Below are 18,372 nucleotides of genomic sequence, written 5' to 3' on the forward strand. Positions count from 1 at the left end.
TCGTAGTTCAATGAAAGCTAAGTAGGCTGCCACAGAATAGGTTGACAGTCTCTTGACAAAATATATTTTCCTATAAGCCTCAGAAGACATTTCTGGTAATTCTTCCTAGATAATTTCAGTTCTACAGAAAATAAATATTTTTCATCATAAAAAATCATAATTATTTTCACTTTTTGTTCTGTCCCAGGAAAAATCCTCCAATAAAACATGTGATCACTATTTCTTTTTAAAAATTAAGTCATTTTACTCATAAGGTTTCTTTACAATACCAGAATATCTACATATATATATCTACTCTGACTTCAAATATGGAATTTCTACGATTCTTTTTCAGACTAGGCTATGGTTTAACAGAGCTTATCCAGATGATGGATACTAGTCCATATATAAATAGAGGAAAGTAGCTATTAAACTGTTCTTTGCAGAGTAGCCCAAAGCTGTTAGTTAAAAACAACATTTTGGAAGGTTTCTGATGCTGTGAAGTGTTGGAAAAAAGTTTTAATGATAAACAGTTACACATAAAGACAGCAAGAGAAAAACATCTAAAAATTTTCAGACATGCCCTAGATGAGATACAGTTTTGTGTTTGAAGATTTAGAAAGAATATATTGTACTTCTAATGTAGCATGAAGCTGGTTTTATTTTTCCTTCAGAATAGATATTCAGGGGTGAGTCTATTAATACATAGCCAAACTCAGTCTTCCTGTTTGTAACTATGTAATTGTACCAGCAATAAGTTTATCCATTTTTGGTGAAGCAAATTAGACAAGGAGGGAAACTGAGGAGATTTTTCTTTACTTTTGAATTGTTCTGTAATTAACAGCTTGATAACTGTGAACATCCCTGACCTTTTTACTTTTCATGAAATAAGTTTATTTCACATTTAACTTTCATAATCTCATGAAGTTTAACAAGGCCAAATGCAAGGTCCCACACATGTGTCAAGGCAGTCCCAAGCACAAATATAGTCTGGGCAGTGAGTGGATTGAAAGCAACAGATTGAAAGATTGAGGAGGCCACGAGGATGATCAGGGGGCTGGAGCACCTCCCTTATGAGGACAGGCTGAGAGACTTGGGATTGTTCAGCCTGGAGAAGAGGGACACCTTATAGTAGACTTCTAGTACTTAAAGGGGACCTACAGGAAAGATGAGGAGGGACTCTTTAACAGGGAGTGGAGTGATAGGATGAAGAGCAACAGTTTTAAATTGAAAGAAAGTAGATTTAGATGAGATATAAAGAAGAAATTCTTTCCTGTGAGGGTGGTGAGACACTGGAACATGTTGCCCAGAGAAGTGGAGGATGCCTCCCCCCTGGCAGTGTTCAAGGCCAGGCTGGACGGGGCTTTGAGCGACCTGATCTAGTGGAAGGTGTCACTGCCCATGGCAGGGGGTTGGAACTAGATTATCTTTAAGGTCCCTTCCAAAACAAACCATTCTATGATTCTAATTAAGAAAATATTATCCAATTCACTGGTTTTACAGATAGTAGATAAATATTCACCTGACTAATTTCATGTTATTTAGAAGATAAAATTTTATATCAAGCAAGTACAGATGTGCTATTTTTAAATTACTTTGATATATTTCTGGAAATCTAAGTACTATCATCACAAAATGATTATAATCTCCAGCCAAAACACATCTCTGCATAGAGTATCTTGCTTTGTTGTCATTTAGAGAAATATGTGCATTAGTGCATGTGACTCTCTTTAAACATTTTAAAGAATATTATTATTAATAGATTTTATTAAAGAAAACGGGAAAAGGGATATGACAAGTATCCTGCAGACTACCCTCTTTCTGGAAGAAAGAAAATAAATCCTAAAAGAATTGTCATTTCATATAATGATTTAGCAAGTCTATTGGGCTGTCAGTGAGATATATTATTTAAGATACTGAAGAAAATTATTAAACTTATCAAACCCGAGAAGGCACAAATCCTTCTAACAACATTGTACTAACTAAGCTAATTAAATAACCAAAATTTTTGCCAGGCTTGGAATACTCTACTCCTCAAGTCACTCGTAAAATTTGTTCTCTCTGCTTGTAAAAACACTATTTAAAAGGTCTAAAGGAGCTCCAGCAGGAAAAACAATGGACAAAGCAGATAGCACAAGGGAGACTCTGCAAGACTAGAACTAAAAAATAATTTCCTCTGTCATCAGTACAGAATGAGGACTAGAAAGAAGATTCTGCAGGCATTAAAATGTATTTCCACCCTTTTATATGACACTTCTGAGCTTCCCGTCTATACCTTGCTACAGTAGTACTAATGGGAAATAGAAGTAGCTTCAGCACCACAGTCCAGCACAATATATGAAGTCTTTGTGTCAGACAGAGAGGGAAGTTGATCATATCTTTCTCAAGAACATGTATACTTGTGCATTTAGTAAACTCATGAATTTGCATTATGTATCTGATGTTCAGTGACCAAATTACTGTAGTCTTCTGAACTGTATAATGTTTAGGAACGACTGAAGAAGCTTTATATGTATTTTTAATAATTCACCATACTCACTACCCGTAAGTCAGACAGGAATAAAAGCATACCTTACTGAACACTAAACACAGTACACGCTTCTGTCTTCCAATAGTTGATACTCAGAAAACATGACAGAAAGGCAAAAAAAGTATAGTACACAAACAGTGCAATGTCTACAACCACTGTTAGCTCCTTGCCTATAAATACCTGAGAAAGTATCCAGGGCCAGGACGAAGAAGTAGAGTTGTCATAAACAGACAATAAGAATGTAGAAAAATCTGTTCTATAACATCAGATGTCTCTACTTCAGCTGTTTCTGTTCCCTGTTCCTCCCAGACGGGGTTTCTCTCAAAGCTGCATGTGGGTGTCCTCTAATAACTCTATTGTGAATAGAATGGAAATGACCCCAGGTCTATCCTTTTCTTCAACCTTTAGCATACTAGACTCCATTTAACTTACTTTTGCTTATTTTCCGTATATTTCCTTGTCACATGAATCACACCTGAATACGGTACCTCATGAATTATGATTAGAGCTATCATTACAAGCATGACTGAACACTTGCTGCCAAGTAGGCTTGCCTAGACTTGTAAATTCTTTTTACAGAGAGGAGAGGAAAAAAACCAAACCCAGGACTACTTAGAATTTAGGAAACAAGCCTGATTCTACTGTATGTTTTTAGTTAACATGGCCCTCCTTTTTACGTGTGACTTTTCAAAAAGTGAGCCTGGCTCTAAACAGATTATTATAGACGGATTTCTTGAAGAACAATTCTTCATTCACTTTATCCATTCTTCATAATTTTCAGGAAAATAAAAAAAAGTATTATGTGTACTGGATGTCCTTTCTCCCTGTGCTTAGAGACACCTTCGTAAAACTCCAGCAGGTCAGTGTGGTGGGATTTCCCTTTCCAGAAGCTATGCTGAGCAACCATTTCTAGTAGACTCCCCTTATTCTCTTCTGCACTATGGATGCTACCATGTTACCAGGGAAGGAATTTGAATTTGCAAATAGTTTCACTGGGAAAAAAAGACTGGATGAAAGTTAATTGGGATCACTCATGCTCAACAAATTTTATTTACAAATATGCAAAGCTGGTCAGTTTAAGCTGCAATGGAAATTGTTTATGAAAGACAGTGGCAATTAGAGATACCGGACTAGTCCAAAAAGAGGATTTCCCTATTTTTTTCCAACAACCATGTTTCAATCACATCTAACAAAATGAGACACATGGTCACAGAGGTTACCATAACCCCTTAGTCCTGTTTAAAATCCTGTTTAAAATGAGAACTAACAATATAACCCTACGGAAAAATAAACTGGATGGGAATATTCCATTATAACACTTTGCTGGAGACCTTCATTTATAGTTATACCGAGGACAACTGACCTTGAAGAAGCTTTATTATTAAGAAAACTGTGACTGCTATCTCTTCAAAAATATTGTGACAGCATTAACTTATTGTTCTAATTCTTAGAGATGAACTAACAGAAAAATTTAAAAACCCAAACAAAACAAACAAAAAAAAAGAAAACCAAGAAAATTATTCAGATAAATTTATCTATCTACAATTGCTAACTAAGTGCAATAAAACTAATTTCTTTCTCTTACCCTCCTTGATATGTCTCCTTTTTCAACAATTATCTGATTTTGACATCCAAAACTGTAATTTTCAGCACTGCTGTGAGAATGTGATGGGAGAGGCAGCTGAAAACAGGATCATCTGAGTTTGATTTTGCCAGCACAGTGAAGAAGAGGATGTGAGATTATAAATCTGCATCAGGAAAGCTGTGAGAATCATTTGACATGAGGAAGACCGAAGTATAATTTCCTGCCTTTACTTTTTCCCTCTCTTTTGTGTACCTCCATATTGTTGTCTTTAAGAAAAAAGACTTCAAGAACAGCAACAGTAATGCACTCAGTCCATTTCAACTTTTTCTGTTTCACAGAAAGGGAAAAGAAAGGCTCTGTCTACAATAACAGCTCAAAGACTGTCGTAACAGGTTTCCCTGATAAAAAATATTGCCATGTAAAGAATCAGTACAGCTAAACCAATGAGAATTAAGAAAGCTGTTGAAAGGACAGCCTTATTTTGCACTCTACAATTCAAAGCAGATTTAAATATGGAACTAAACATAATTTGCAAAGGGAATAAGTAGAGGAAATTGGATCTGCTGAGTTAAACTAGTTACCACAACCTAGGTTAACTGTTTAATGACAAATTTAGCAAGAGACATACTAACTTTACATACATAACTTTAATATTCTCTGTCTACTCCATTGACAGTACTGTAATAAAGTCCATTTCAGCTAGCATCTGTAGGCATTATAACTTATAGATTCATCACCATCTTTCAGTACTTACCAGAAAGAATGCTGTGGCTGGAACCCACAAAAATGATTAACATTGCTTATCTGGAATTTCCAGTGGAACGAACTCACCTCTAGCAACCATCTGAAAAACGCAGTTCAGCATCACCTGATCTAAAGCTACCTAAGCAGTCTATAAATCTTGCTTATTCTTGGCTGCATCCTGAGGAACACTGTCTGGGATTTTACAGCCTTGCTTTCCTCTTCAAGTTCAAACATAGTGCTATGCCTAATGGACATTATTTCTGGAACAGCTACTTTCACATAACACCTTTTCATCAGTTTCTTTCAGATAAGCCCCATATAGCTCAAATTTACACTCATCAATGCTTGTAGACCATTAAGATCTTTGGTCATTAACTTGTTGCCTCCAGAGATCCTATTGAACTGTTTTTCAAGTGCTGGAACTTACCCTCCAGGCCTGTAAAATTAGAAACCCCTACTGAGGATACAACACTGTCAGACAGTGAAGGTTTCAGCTGTTTAACTTACTGCTTCAGCAGACAGTGTTCGCCACCAGGCATTCTGATTAGGTCAAGTAAGCAAAAAATCACAACAAAATAATCCGACTCTCAAGAATGAACCTTTTTTTTTTTTCAGAGAAGCTGTATCCAAATGTTCAGTCTGAGCACTATGATAATAGGGTCCCTCAGTTCTTTTTGGCTGGTACTTGCCCATTTCATAATGAATACTTTTTAGCATGAAAGGATTTGTGGGAAAAATAAATATCTTCTACTGGGACAATGAACACAGTGGGAAATCAAAAAGCAAGCTTTAGGACTCAAGAGTACCTCAGAGTTCATTAGATCTGAAAAGTGGCAAAACCAGGGTAACTAGGAGATAGACACATCTTCTCTGAGTAAAATGAAATTATGTTAATCAGTTAGATAACTTGAGAGAAAAGTTTAGTTAGCATCCAGTGAGCAAAAACAGAAAGGTGAGAAGCTGTTATCTCATGTAGACTAGGGGCAGAAAAAGGGTTTTAACATCAGTATTAGAGGAACAGGTTAGCTGGAAGACTATATAGCCATTAAACCAATGTCTTTATTGAACCCTTTATTTTTAGTTGCAAGCAGAGTTATGAACTGCAGTCTTCAGGTCTGCAGGTTCATCTTTTGAAGTACTCTATAGGACTCCTTAGAGGGTCAGGACTGAGTAGTCAGAAGCAGAGTGAAAAACATTCTCCTACTGTTAAGTGGCTGTTTCTATCCTTTACAAATTGCCAAAGTTAGCTCATTCTAGCACACGGCAATCATTTAATTGCACCCACATCACATTCACAAAGGCATATGGTCCATCAAAGGAAGTACACCACAGATTGGACTGAACATGCGTAGGACCTATAGATTTTAATGATTTTGTTTTGCAGATTATTATTTGTAGTAACTGTGGACACTATTGGCATTCCTCTGGCACAGTCTAGTTCCATTTGACTTTTGTTGATATTTGTGAGTTTATTTCTGAATATATGATTGGTAAGACAGGGGATGTTTTAAAAATTATGAAAGCAGTCATTATCTGGATCTATGTAAGGCAGAATACGCAAATAGTGTTTTCAGTTTTTTACTGAATTGTTCTGTAGATCTGAGTCTGAAGTGGGATGTTGTTCCTAAGAATACATAGTTAACAGTGGTTTCGTGCAGTTACATAGATAAAACTTGCTTTGGAAAACAAATACCTTGTACCTAATACATATTTTAGAGTCAAATTAGCAGATATTACTTTGGAATTATAAATTATTTACTCACAGTAATTTAGGACATTGTAATAAAATCGATTCTTTTGACAAATGCTTATAAGGAATTTTAAGAGCAATGAAACTGTTTTCTCAGTGACTGAAAGTGAAACTCTTACAGGTAGGAAGACTCTATGGAAAACACTATGTATCAGGTAAGCCTGGTTTCTACTAGTAGAGAAGCCTAGTTTCTACTTGACAGAGCAGAGAGCTGCCTGAGGGAAAATTTACATTGGTATTTCCACATAGATCTGAACTATACACTGTACTAGCTTGCATCCTGTTTCCTCAAAGCAGAGTGAGTTTGTATTTCTCTGTACACTCATTTTCAAAAGAAAGCTGGAACAAGCAGGATAAACCCATGGATTCCTTTCAGTCAAACTTTCAAAATTTTTGTCATCCAACCAAGACAGGGAAACAAACTAAGCTCCTTCCCTTTGAATTCAAGTTCATCTTCCTGCAGAGGACCTTGAAATCTGTGGTACAGACTTATACATCAGGACTGGGCAATACTACTGATGGAGAATGGCAGGGACTTTTTGGGCACCTATGAAACTCAGCAAGCTGAACCTACTAAATTTTTGTTTGTTTGTTTAGAATTAATAAATAGCAAGTCTGCGACTCGAATCTAGAGCATATCATTATTTTCTCAGTAGCTTTGGAAATGAGGCTTTCTTGGATGTGCCTCTATACTAAACGTGAACTCTTGTGCTGAGCTGTACTTCAGATTGTCCACACTGCAAAATTTTTAGTTTCTTATTAATTCAGTTTTGCAGTGTACTTATTACTTCTCTTCAAGACAAAACATGGTTTAAACAAGAGTTGATGCTGGAGATGCTTCCCAAAAGGCAGACTTCTGAACTCTGCATAACACTGTCCTCCAGCTCTACCCAGAAGGCAGCATATCCTCAGATATCTCCCACAATATCATGACTTGGTTTATCTCTAGTCTCATTCTGCAAAATATTATTGTGAACAGTACAACTCTCATATTGCTTCAGGCATTTATGCCTGATGAAAAAATAACATACAAAATTAGCTATATCTTCAGGACATGGAGGGTATTATATTGGGCCAGAAGAGAAACAAGACCATGCTGTAGTTTTTCTACTGTAAGTACAGGTAACCGGCTCCTTGGATGGTGTGCACACACTGAGCAGCGTGAGCACAAGCCACTGGACATCATTTGGACTTGGAACATCTCTAGAACCAGTGTCTGTAGAAATGCAGCCATCATGACGAAAATGTGATCAAGATCAGAAGTGTGAATTTATTTTAAATCATTTAACCCCTGTTCTCTTATGTTAACACTATCAAGGGGATAACAATAATTCTAAATCTGTACCAAAAATTTTAAAGCTTTGATATATCATAAACCACTAGGATACTAGCCCAATCTTGCTAAAATCTTGAGAATGAGAGTTTTCTTATTTTGTATGTCTTGTGATGCTACTGATTGTGCTACCGGCAAAATGTTTGTCTTCCCCAAAATCATTCTTTTCATGTCACTTGAGCTAATAAGTGCTCAGTTTTGGTCAAGGTCCTAAAGAAATGTCATTCACCTTGCAAGCAATGTGCTGCCCTTACAAGACCAAACAAAATGTTTGCAATCCTGCGGAGTGAGCATGTAACAGTATTTTTCACATTGTGAGGAGATATTTTCAAGTCAGAGATTATAAATTTTACATCTGATACTCAAACGCTGCCTTAAACAATAATATCTAAATATGAATTTGCAATGTCCTAAAAAACAGAGAAATAGAAATTAAACTATTGCTGGTAAAATCTACTGATAAAAACCTGCCTTCATGATTTTTTCTGGGTATAAGGATACCACCACAGAAAAACTTTCTTCTAGTACACCAGTGGTTTCTTACGAATAGAACCAGCGATTTTTTTTATTATTTTGCATAAATAGTGAAAAAATATTAACATGAAAATGTGTTGCATTTAAGATTTAAAGCTTTCGGATGCTCAGCCATTATGAGCTGATTACATATGCAGTGCCATCAAAGCCAGTACTATATAGGTTCTCTTACTCTAGAAGCTAGACCCCATGCAAGCGCTGTGATTTGACTACATATTACGTACATCAGATATGACATTCTTCTTTCTAATTTCACACAGGAGGTGGTGTCATATGTGACATTTCTGGGACGATAGTCCTGTTTCAGGGTGGAGAAATGCCTCAAAATATGTGACTTTGTAGCTATAGTTTTAATTCAATTGTGTAACTGATGTGACATGAAAGGAAGCTTCTCTACCACTTACACGGGAAGGATATTGAAGGTTTATGTCACATTAGGCTCTCACACCGGTTGCTTCTGCATTTTCTTGTGACTCCAGTATGACAGGAAGCAGAATTTTCAGTATTTAGTCTCTTCCAAGCAGCTATTTCTTGCGACATCTGGTACCAAGCTCTTCATTTTTGAAAACAGCTAGAAAATAGAAAGGCTAAAAGCAGAACAAGGCTCTGGCTGGAACCCCATGGGCAAGTGGCATGGCGTGACTAGCAGTACACACAGGGAAAATTTCCCCACCAAAATAGGTAGCTACATCCCACCTATTGTTTATCCCAGGCTGCCTGTTGGGTATGGTCCATGGCTCATGCTATTTCCTGAATTAAATTTGCATATGAACTTCGATGCTACTAGTTGTCATGGATAAAAACCAATTACATCTTATGGATAGAGATCGCACAATAATCAAGTCCTGGTCCTAGACAGCTTAGTTTACTTGTATAAATATAGCCACAGATAACAGATGACTCAGGGCTACCACACATATGGAAGAGTACGTGCTTTGTCATCTCAATATCTATTTTGTACAAAAGGAGGATTTGATGGGATGGATTTTTCTTTGCTTTTTTTTTGTGTGAACACGAATACAAAGGACATAAGATGGTCTCCATGCTCTCCATTAGTATTTCTGTTAATGACCTGAATAAGAATAGGCAGTACTTTTATAAACTGGAAGGAGGACCCCAGGCTAGGAAGAGTTGCTTCAGCCAGAAAGAACATTAGAGGATGGTATTAGAATTCAAAATTATGTTGACAAATTGAAGAAGTGACCTAAAATTGTAAGTTGCAATCCAATAAAGACAAGTGCTATATTTTATTGTTAGGAAGAAATAATCAACTACACAAATGTGTGGAGAGTGACTGAAAAAAAAAGAAAAAAAAAAGAAAAAAAAAGAAAAAAGGGAAAAAAAAATAGCAGTTCAGAAAACTGTCTAAGCCTTATAATAAATAGATCACATGCTGAGCATGAATCTGCAATGTCATGCTGCAGTGAAAAAAGGTAAATGCCAAACAGAGATGCAAATAGAATCGTCATGTAGATAATATTAGCTTAATTCTTCTTCTGTACTAAGTGCATCGTTAAGGCCCCAGCTGAATACTGTGTTCAGTTGTGGACATCATACTTCAAAAATAATGTCAACCAGCAAGAAAAATTGCTCTGCAAGCAATGAAAACTATCATAGGTATAATATATACATATATATATATATATATATATATATATATATATATATAAAATCTCTGAGAACACATTGAAAACATTAATCAGTATTAATTTAGTTCAGAGAAAAAAATTATGCATGCCATGGTAACAGTCAGAAAGCATTCAGAAAATATTCAGAAAATCTTGATCTTAGCAAAAGTAAGGCTTTCCATGTCCACTGCAAACTGGACAATAAAGAGTAAGCTTAAAGTGATTTAGGTGACACATACAGAAAACCTCTCTGAATCTAGGGCATGTCAAGACTCTTGACATATGGCAGGCAGGTGGTTGCCTGAACAATTTTGTAATCTCCATTGTTAGGGGTTCAACAGACACCAGTTGGGGAGCGTTTCGATCTGTCAGATTCTGCTTTAGGGCATCAACCTCTGATGGAAAGATCATGTTGAACTGAATGACTTCTTGATGCCCCTTCTATTTGCTTTGCAGTGAGTCTATGATTAGAATAGCAACAGCTTGGATCACACTCCAGCACCCTTCTTACTACCCTCTCTAGAGCTGATATAAAAAAATGGACTGAAGTGTAGAAGGGAAAGGTGAGGTAAGAAAGAGATGAGAAAGCAGAAGGGGGAAAGTAACCAGTAATGGGAAAGGAAAAAAAGTGAAAGAGGGAGAACCTTAGCTCATTAATTAATGTTGAGTCTGCAGCTTTGTACATGTAAATTACAAATTAATTTGTTCTGGGACATGTTCAGGCCTGACTGGATAAAACCCTGAGCAACCTGGTCTGAATTTCCAGATGACCCTGCCCTGAGCAGGAGGTTGGACTAGATTATCTCCTGGGGTCCCTCCCCACCTAAATTATCATATGTTCCTACTGTTGCTACTCCATCTTGGCTCTGTACTTAGGATGACCTTTCCAAATGCATATCTTAATCTTTTAGATACATAAATGTAGCTTAGACACACGCAATCCTTCTTACAAAATATTTTTTATTCAGAAAAATACAGAGTGATGACCAAGAATACAATTCTTTCTAGAAAAAATAAATAAAACATTGCAGGTCTTAATTTCTCAGCAGTTCATATGGAGATGCCTTTAAAAATTCCTGATTTGTGGTTGTTTAAAGCTGTGTATCATTAATTATCAGTGGGTGACAAGCTACTGTAGCCCTAGATAAAATGTAATTTTTGCCAGTGTTCCAGATTTAAAAGTGGCTTTAAAGCTCCCTGACTCAAACATTTAACCTGATTTATGGGCTGTGCTCTGAGAGTACTAAGGCTAAGTCTCACTAAGATCACTTTAAATGACTTTTAAAATTAAGTAAAGAACCAAATGTAGCTACTAATCTAAACATACTGTGAAATATTAATTATGCATTTTAAGTGATGGGAATAAACAAGAAATAATTTAATCTGTGACATATAATAAATCCCAAAATGTATCCTTGCTGAAGGCATTTTCTAAATAAACACTTGTTTTTAAGCCACAAAGGAACTGAATATGAAACCATTAGTTACTGAGTCAGAAGCTGTTTATTAAAACATCTTTTGCAGTCACCTGTTAAAAATACATACACATTTCTAAAGGGTGAATACACTGAGAGAGTAGTAAAGTAGCCTAACACAAAAGGAAAGGAAAGATCTTTGTGTTATGCCTGGTATTGTTTGTTAATGAGCTAAAACTACTTAAGATCAATCACAACTTCAGATCCAATGTAAAATATATTTTAAGTTCAAAGTTCAAATATTTATGTCAACATATTACACAACTGCAAAAATTGGGATCTAAACAAAAAATTATACTTCCATAGACAAATTGGTCATGACCCCCTAGGTACACATCCCTCATGTCCTTTTCATGCAAAGTCCCCTGTGCAAAGTAAACTCTGTGCACTGCAGAACCTAAATATCATGTACACATTCCAAATTAAATATGCAAAAAAGGCCTTGATAATGCTGACCTCTTTTCAGCAGACAGTCTCATCAGTGCTACAATAAGACAGGTCAGGAAAATCTTCCTGGAGTGTAAATATTACTCCTTCTCCAGGAAGTATTTAACCCCTCCAGTCCTTCTTCTATACAATTTGAGTACTACAGGGCCATATACCAGTTTACCACTGAAGAGATAAGGTGTTTTTTTTAGTGAGCTATGCAGATTTCAAATGGATAGAGACCACAGAGAGACTATTAGAAAAATTTTAAGTGAAATCCTGCTGCCTTCCAAAATACATAAAGAAAACAAGAACAAAAATATTGACCTGTAGAGTTTTCCCCTCATGACCTTTCTTTAATCCGAGTAACAGTGCTATCTCACAGAACAGTGACCTTGGGGACGTGCATGTACAGATGTGAATATTTAAGAAATGAGACATTGGTAGCAGTCAGGATGAGAACAGTTTAAACACTCTGTCTAGTATTGTTCACATTCAGTCTTTTTTCTTGGCAGAGCAACTTTAAGCAAGGGAAAGAAGACAATTGCACTGAAGTCTGGACTCAGAGGACTCTTTACCCACTCACAGTTACTACTTTTCCATCTTTCCCACACAGAGTTGCTACATTTCTGTTTTGATCCAGACAGACCAGCAATTATAGATTTGTGTCTGGATTGGTGTACAAATTATGTTTCAAGTGCTCAGCACAAAAATTTTCACAGGACCCTGTGCCATGTACCTGTAGAAAGTCCCATCAGAGTAAGAGCAGAGACCACAGAGAAACAGCAGTCCAACTTCTTCTGCTGAGTTTTCTGTATCTCCCTAGTAGCCCTTCATTTCTTCTTCTAACTCACAGTCGTAGTAAACACTCACACATACACTTCTGAAAATCTGTTCTGTTCTTAGTTTGACTTTCTGCCTTTTCTTCTGCATATGTTGATGGTACACCATCTCCTTTTCAGTAATCACACCACATAACATTGATCATCATAGAAATGTATTTTTTTACATATCTCTACAGGTTATTTTTTTCTCAATTTCAGAACTTTATAAAATATTATTAATCTGGTAATGCCCTTAAGGCTCAGCTACATGTGGTGGGTTGACCCTGGCCAGATGGCAGGTGCCCATGAAGCCAGTCTATCACTCCTGCTCCTCAGCTGGACAGGGGGAGAGAAGAATATGATGAAAGGCTTGTGGGTCAGAACGATGACAGGGAGAGATCACTCACCAATTACCGTCACAGGCAAACCAGACTCAACTCAGGGAAATTAATTTAATTTCTTGCCAATCAAATCAGAGTAGGGTAATGAGGAATAAAATCCAAATCTTAAAAACACCTTTCCCCACCCCTCCTTTCTTCTCAGGCTCAACTTTACTCCTGATTTTCTCTACCTCTTCTGCTGAGCAGCACAGAGGGATGAGAAATGAGGGTTGTGGTCAGTTCATCATTCCTCATGCTCTTCCCCTGCTCCATTGTGGGGTCCCTCCTGCAGAAGACAGTCCTCCACAAACTTCTTCAATATAAGTCCTTCCCATGGGCTGCAGTTCTTCACCAGCTGCTCCAGGGTGGGACCCTTCCATGGAGTGCAGTCCTTGAGGAACAGACTGCTCCAGCATGGGTCCCCCACGGGGCCACAAGCCCTGCCAGCAAACCTGCTCCAGTGTGGGCTCCTTTCTCCATGGGTCCTGCCAGGAAACCTGCTCCAACATGGGCTTTTCTCAGGGTCACAGACTCCTTCAAGTGCATCATCCTGCTCCAGCATGGGGTCCTCCACAGGCTGCAGGTGGATATCTGTTCCACCTCCATGGGCTGCAGGAGGACAGTCTGCCTCACCATGGTCTTCTCCATAGACTGCAGGGGAATCTCTGCTCCAGCACCTGGAGCACCTCCCATGTCTCCTCCACTGACCTTGGTGTCTGCAGAGTTGTTTCTCATATTGTCACTCACTCTGTCAGCTGGTGTTTTGCAGCAGATTTTTTCCCTTCTTAAATACATTATCACAGAGGCATTACCACCATCGCTGGTGGGCTTAGCCTTGGCCAGCAGCGTCATGGAGCTGTCTGGCATTGATTCTATTAGACACAGAAAGCTTCTAGCAGCTTCTCAGGGAAGCCACCCCTGTAGCCAAACCTTGCCAATCAAACCCAGTACTCTACTATGACAATCTGCTGCACTTACAGACATGACAAATGAACATTTTCAGAACACTCCCTCTTGGTTTGAATGTGGGGAGGTCTGACTCTCAGTATGTTCAGTTATATTTTCACACCCACATAAACATTTGAATTTTTCTGACACAACTGCAATGTATGTTTACAGGGCCCTTGTGTCTTTAGCCAGGCTTCATTATTGTCTCTTGTTCCTTAAGCCATTAGGCACAGAAATCCCTGCAATTCTTAAGTGTGAAACATGCTAGCTCAGCAACAAATAGACTCAGTTTCAAAAGTGTTTTAACAAAAGACTGTCATGCCAACAGGAAGCAGATTGGTTCTTGTGTATATATATATATTTCTATGTATACCATACAGCACACTGTGCTGAAGTATTCCAGAAACAGAGTATACTGAGTCATAGAGTCCCTTGAAGAGGAGACATGCCACAGAAGTACACTACAGCCTCCTTACAGTATGACATTTTTTCCTGTAGACAAAGGGAAGACAGGGAATGTGGGGTGGGTTTTTTTGTTTTGTTTTAACAAAGCTTTTGATACTGTCTCTCTCAGTATCCTCTGGATAAAATGTACAGCATACAGCTAGACACATACACAATATAACAGGTAAAGAAATGGCTGAAGGGTCAGGCTCAAAGAGTTGTAGTAAGTGGGGTAACATCAGACTGGTGGTCAGTCACTAGTGGTGCTCCCCCGGGGCTCATTTTTAGGGGTAGTTCTCTTCAATGTTTGTATCAATGATCTGGACACAGGAGTTGAGTGCACACCAAGTAGGTTTGCCAACAATACTAAATTAGGAGCCACTGATTCCCTCAAGGGTAGTGAGGTCTTACAGAGACATCCTGATATATGTCACCAACTGTATGAAATTTAACAAGGATAAATGCCAGATTTTGCACCTGGGATGGTATGAATCTGAATGTACATATAGACTGGGGGACAAGAGCTGGAGTGCAGCCCTGCAGAAAGGGATTTGGGAATTCTGGTTGATGGTAAAATCAATATAAGTCAACAATAGGCTTTGGCTATCAAAACGACCAACTGTATCCCTGGCTGCATTAAGCACAGTATAGCAGACTGTACAAAAATGGTGAATGTCCTATTATACTCAGCAACTAGTGTGGCTTTGACTACTGTGTGCAGTTTTGGGCTTAACAATATAAAAAAGATATAGAAATATTTGAATGTTCCCAAAGGAGGGCAACAAAGATGGTGAAAGACTAGAGGACATGAATTATGAGGAGCAGCTGAGGATACGAGGTTTGTTCAGCTTAAAGAAGAGGAGATTGAGAAGTGACCTCATTGCTGTCTACAACCTCCTTATGAGGGGGAGCAGAAAAGGAGGTGCTGATCTCTTTGATGTCTGCTGATAAGACAGAGGGAGTGGCTTAAAACTGTGTCAGGAGAAGTTCAGTTTGTATATTAGGAAAAAGCTTTTTACTGAGAGGTTTGTCAAGGAATGGAACAAGATTACCAGGGGAGTAGTCATGGACTCAAGCCTGTCAGTGTTCAAGAACCATTTCAACAATGTTCTTAGGTATATGGTTTAACTTTTAGGCTGCCCTGTGTGAAGTCAGGAGTTGGGTTTGATGAACCTCATGGCTCCATTCCAACTCAGATATTCTATGATTCTGTCCTCTTCAGGCAACCATTCACACAGGTTTGATAAAGAGCTGTGAAGGTTATTTGCTGTCATTACAATCTGTCCTCACTGAAAGTATGGGAACACAAGAATTAAAAGGGAATCCTTCCCTCTGTGGGACATTGAATAGGAATCTGGTTTAGTGTTCACACACCCAGACACCACAGTTATAATTGCTGGAACAAATAAATGAAAACAAGATCTTTCATGGGAAGCAATGACAAGACTGTGTTCTTAAGAAATAGATGCAATTTAAATATTGTATCCAAACTTCACCATCTGTGCTGTTCCATTAGTGCAAACACTCAGAAGAGGAATCAAGTATTTTAGAGGAATGACATAGAGGTTCTACTGGTAGCAGAGAGGTTATATTGCTGTACCCCCAATCTTGGTGTGTCAACTAGGGATGACTTTACTACATATATAGTGCTTGAGTAAATATATCTTGGAAGGTACAGACACACAGGGGGAATGTCCATCGTACTGGAGACTCTTTGCCCCTCTGAAATGGCCATATCTTCTTCATCCCATTGATTCTAGCCTTCCTTGATAATACCACTTAGACTTCTATCAAAAGCCAGGAGAGAGAGAGACACCATAATTAAATTGTCATCAGCTGAAATATGAACCTCTTTACAACCCACAAACAAAGCAAATGTGTGGCAGGACTGTCCTGATCCAATATCAGCAGGGGGTTCTTAAACAATCCCAAGAGTGAAATTAAGACACAAACGAGGTCAGATGCCATACAACCTTACAAACTTTATTTTCTATAACAACTGATAAGAGTGATAGGACAGAGAGGAAAAGAAAGGAAAAAGTTGAAATCCCTAAGCAAGAGCACGGTAGAGGCACAACTAATTACCACCACCACGACCAGGGATCCGGCAATGTTCTGTTGAATTGATGATGCTCCACGTTACTGACTCCGTGTTAGTCTCCAACAAACAGCATCCCTCAACAAGCTTATGAGAGGAGTACGCTGTCTGTCCTTTTATAGTCCCCATCCCCACAATTTGTCCACCCATTTCCACGGGGCTCATTGTAATATGTGCCGCGCCGTGGTCCTCCGTTCACGCATGCCCAGGTGTCCATGGTGGTCATTCTAGCAAGGGGCCGATCTGCGATACCTTCAGCCTCTGCTGTCTTCCTCCCCACAGTTTCCCCTCTACCTGGCTCGCGCGCAGGTGCAGCTTGATGGGCACTGCCAAGGCTGCTGTTGTTTTCGCCTTGGGCAGATGTCATGTTTTTTGTCAGGGACTATTCGTCTCCTTCAAGGTGTACTCCTCCACAACAACAGGATGCGGAGGCCAGGAAGTGGTGGTAGTGAAGCAGCGATGTTGAGATAGACAAAAGTCCAAAAAGTCCCTTACAAGGACTTAGACCAGGAATCAATCCATGAACAATAGTGAGCCTTGCAGCAACCAAGCATCCAGTGAGTACAATCCATTCAGAAGAGTCTGGGTCTTGACATTGAGGAACAATTCTGGATATTTAAAAGTACAAACACAAAGACATACATGTATATATATCTATATATAAATATACTTGTGGTTGCGTATAATATATGACAATAATAATAAAAAACTTTTTCCAACACCCAGTGATGAAATTTAATGAGAGAAATCAGGCTTAAGACCTATGTTTTAACCTAAAACATTTTATCCTATTTGTGAACATGCATTTTGTCAAGTTACAAACAGACAGACACTCAAATAAGGAGATTTAATTGTTTAGATTTTTATAAAAATATTTGTACATAGAGTTACTACTATGCTGTATGGTGATGCATACCATCTAAATTTCCTGAAACAGAAAAAGAAAAATCTTGTCAATTGAAAGAGTGGACTTGGGTCAATTTACAACAGGCACCCTGAACTCTGAATGATGGGAAATCCTCCTGGGCATGCATTTGCCTTCAAAAATGTTTGCAATTTGTATTTAAGTGGTGACAAGTGATGCATGGATGAAAGAGCAAAACATCCCTTTCATGCTCAGTGATACATAGGAAGATCGTATACACATTCCACAAAAGGTATTGCACATCTGTGCTCTTAAAGCTTGGCTTTCAAACCATCCCAGGATACAAAACTCTCTTCCAAGAAGGCGGGAAGGGGGTGGGGGGGGTGGAGGGGAAGACACTTGCATTGGTTTATTTTTCTCCTGTGTCTGTAAATTTTTCTCTCCACAGAACTGAAGCTGGCCACTATTACAAAGATTAAGGACACAGTCTCCAAGAAATAAAAGCATTAAATTGAATGCTTTTGAAGTTTAATCCATGCACAGTTTGCAACACTTGAGTCTTCTATCACACACAATGCACACACGAACAGTCACACACACCCATCAGCAATGGATAATCCTTTCAAACAGCCCATGTTACAGCACAGTCACTGAAAAAATTATCCCATGCATTCAGGAGCATGGTAGGATTCTCACACAGAGCTGACTGACCTTTGCCCGGGTTCCAATGATATGCTTTTGATTGTGTGATTTTTAAAGGCTAACTTGTCATCATAAGACCATGCATCTAACAGTAAATTTATGAGCTTAGAAACATTGTTCTGCTTAT

The sequence above is a fragment of the Athene noctua genome, chromosome 1, assembly GCF_965140245.1.
Source record: "Athene noctua chromosome 1, bAthNoc1.hap1.1, whole genome shotgun sequence".
NCBI lineage: Eukaryota > Metazoa > Chordata > Aves > Strigiformes > Strigidae > Athene > Athene noctua.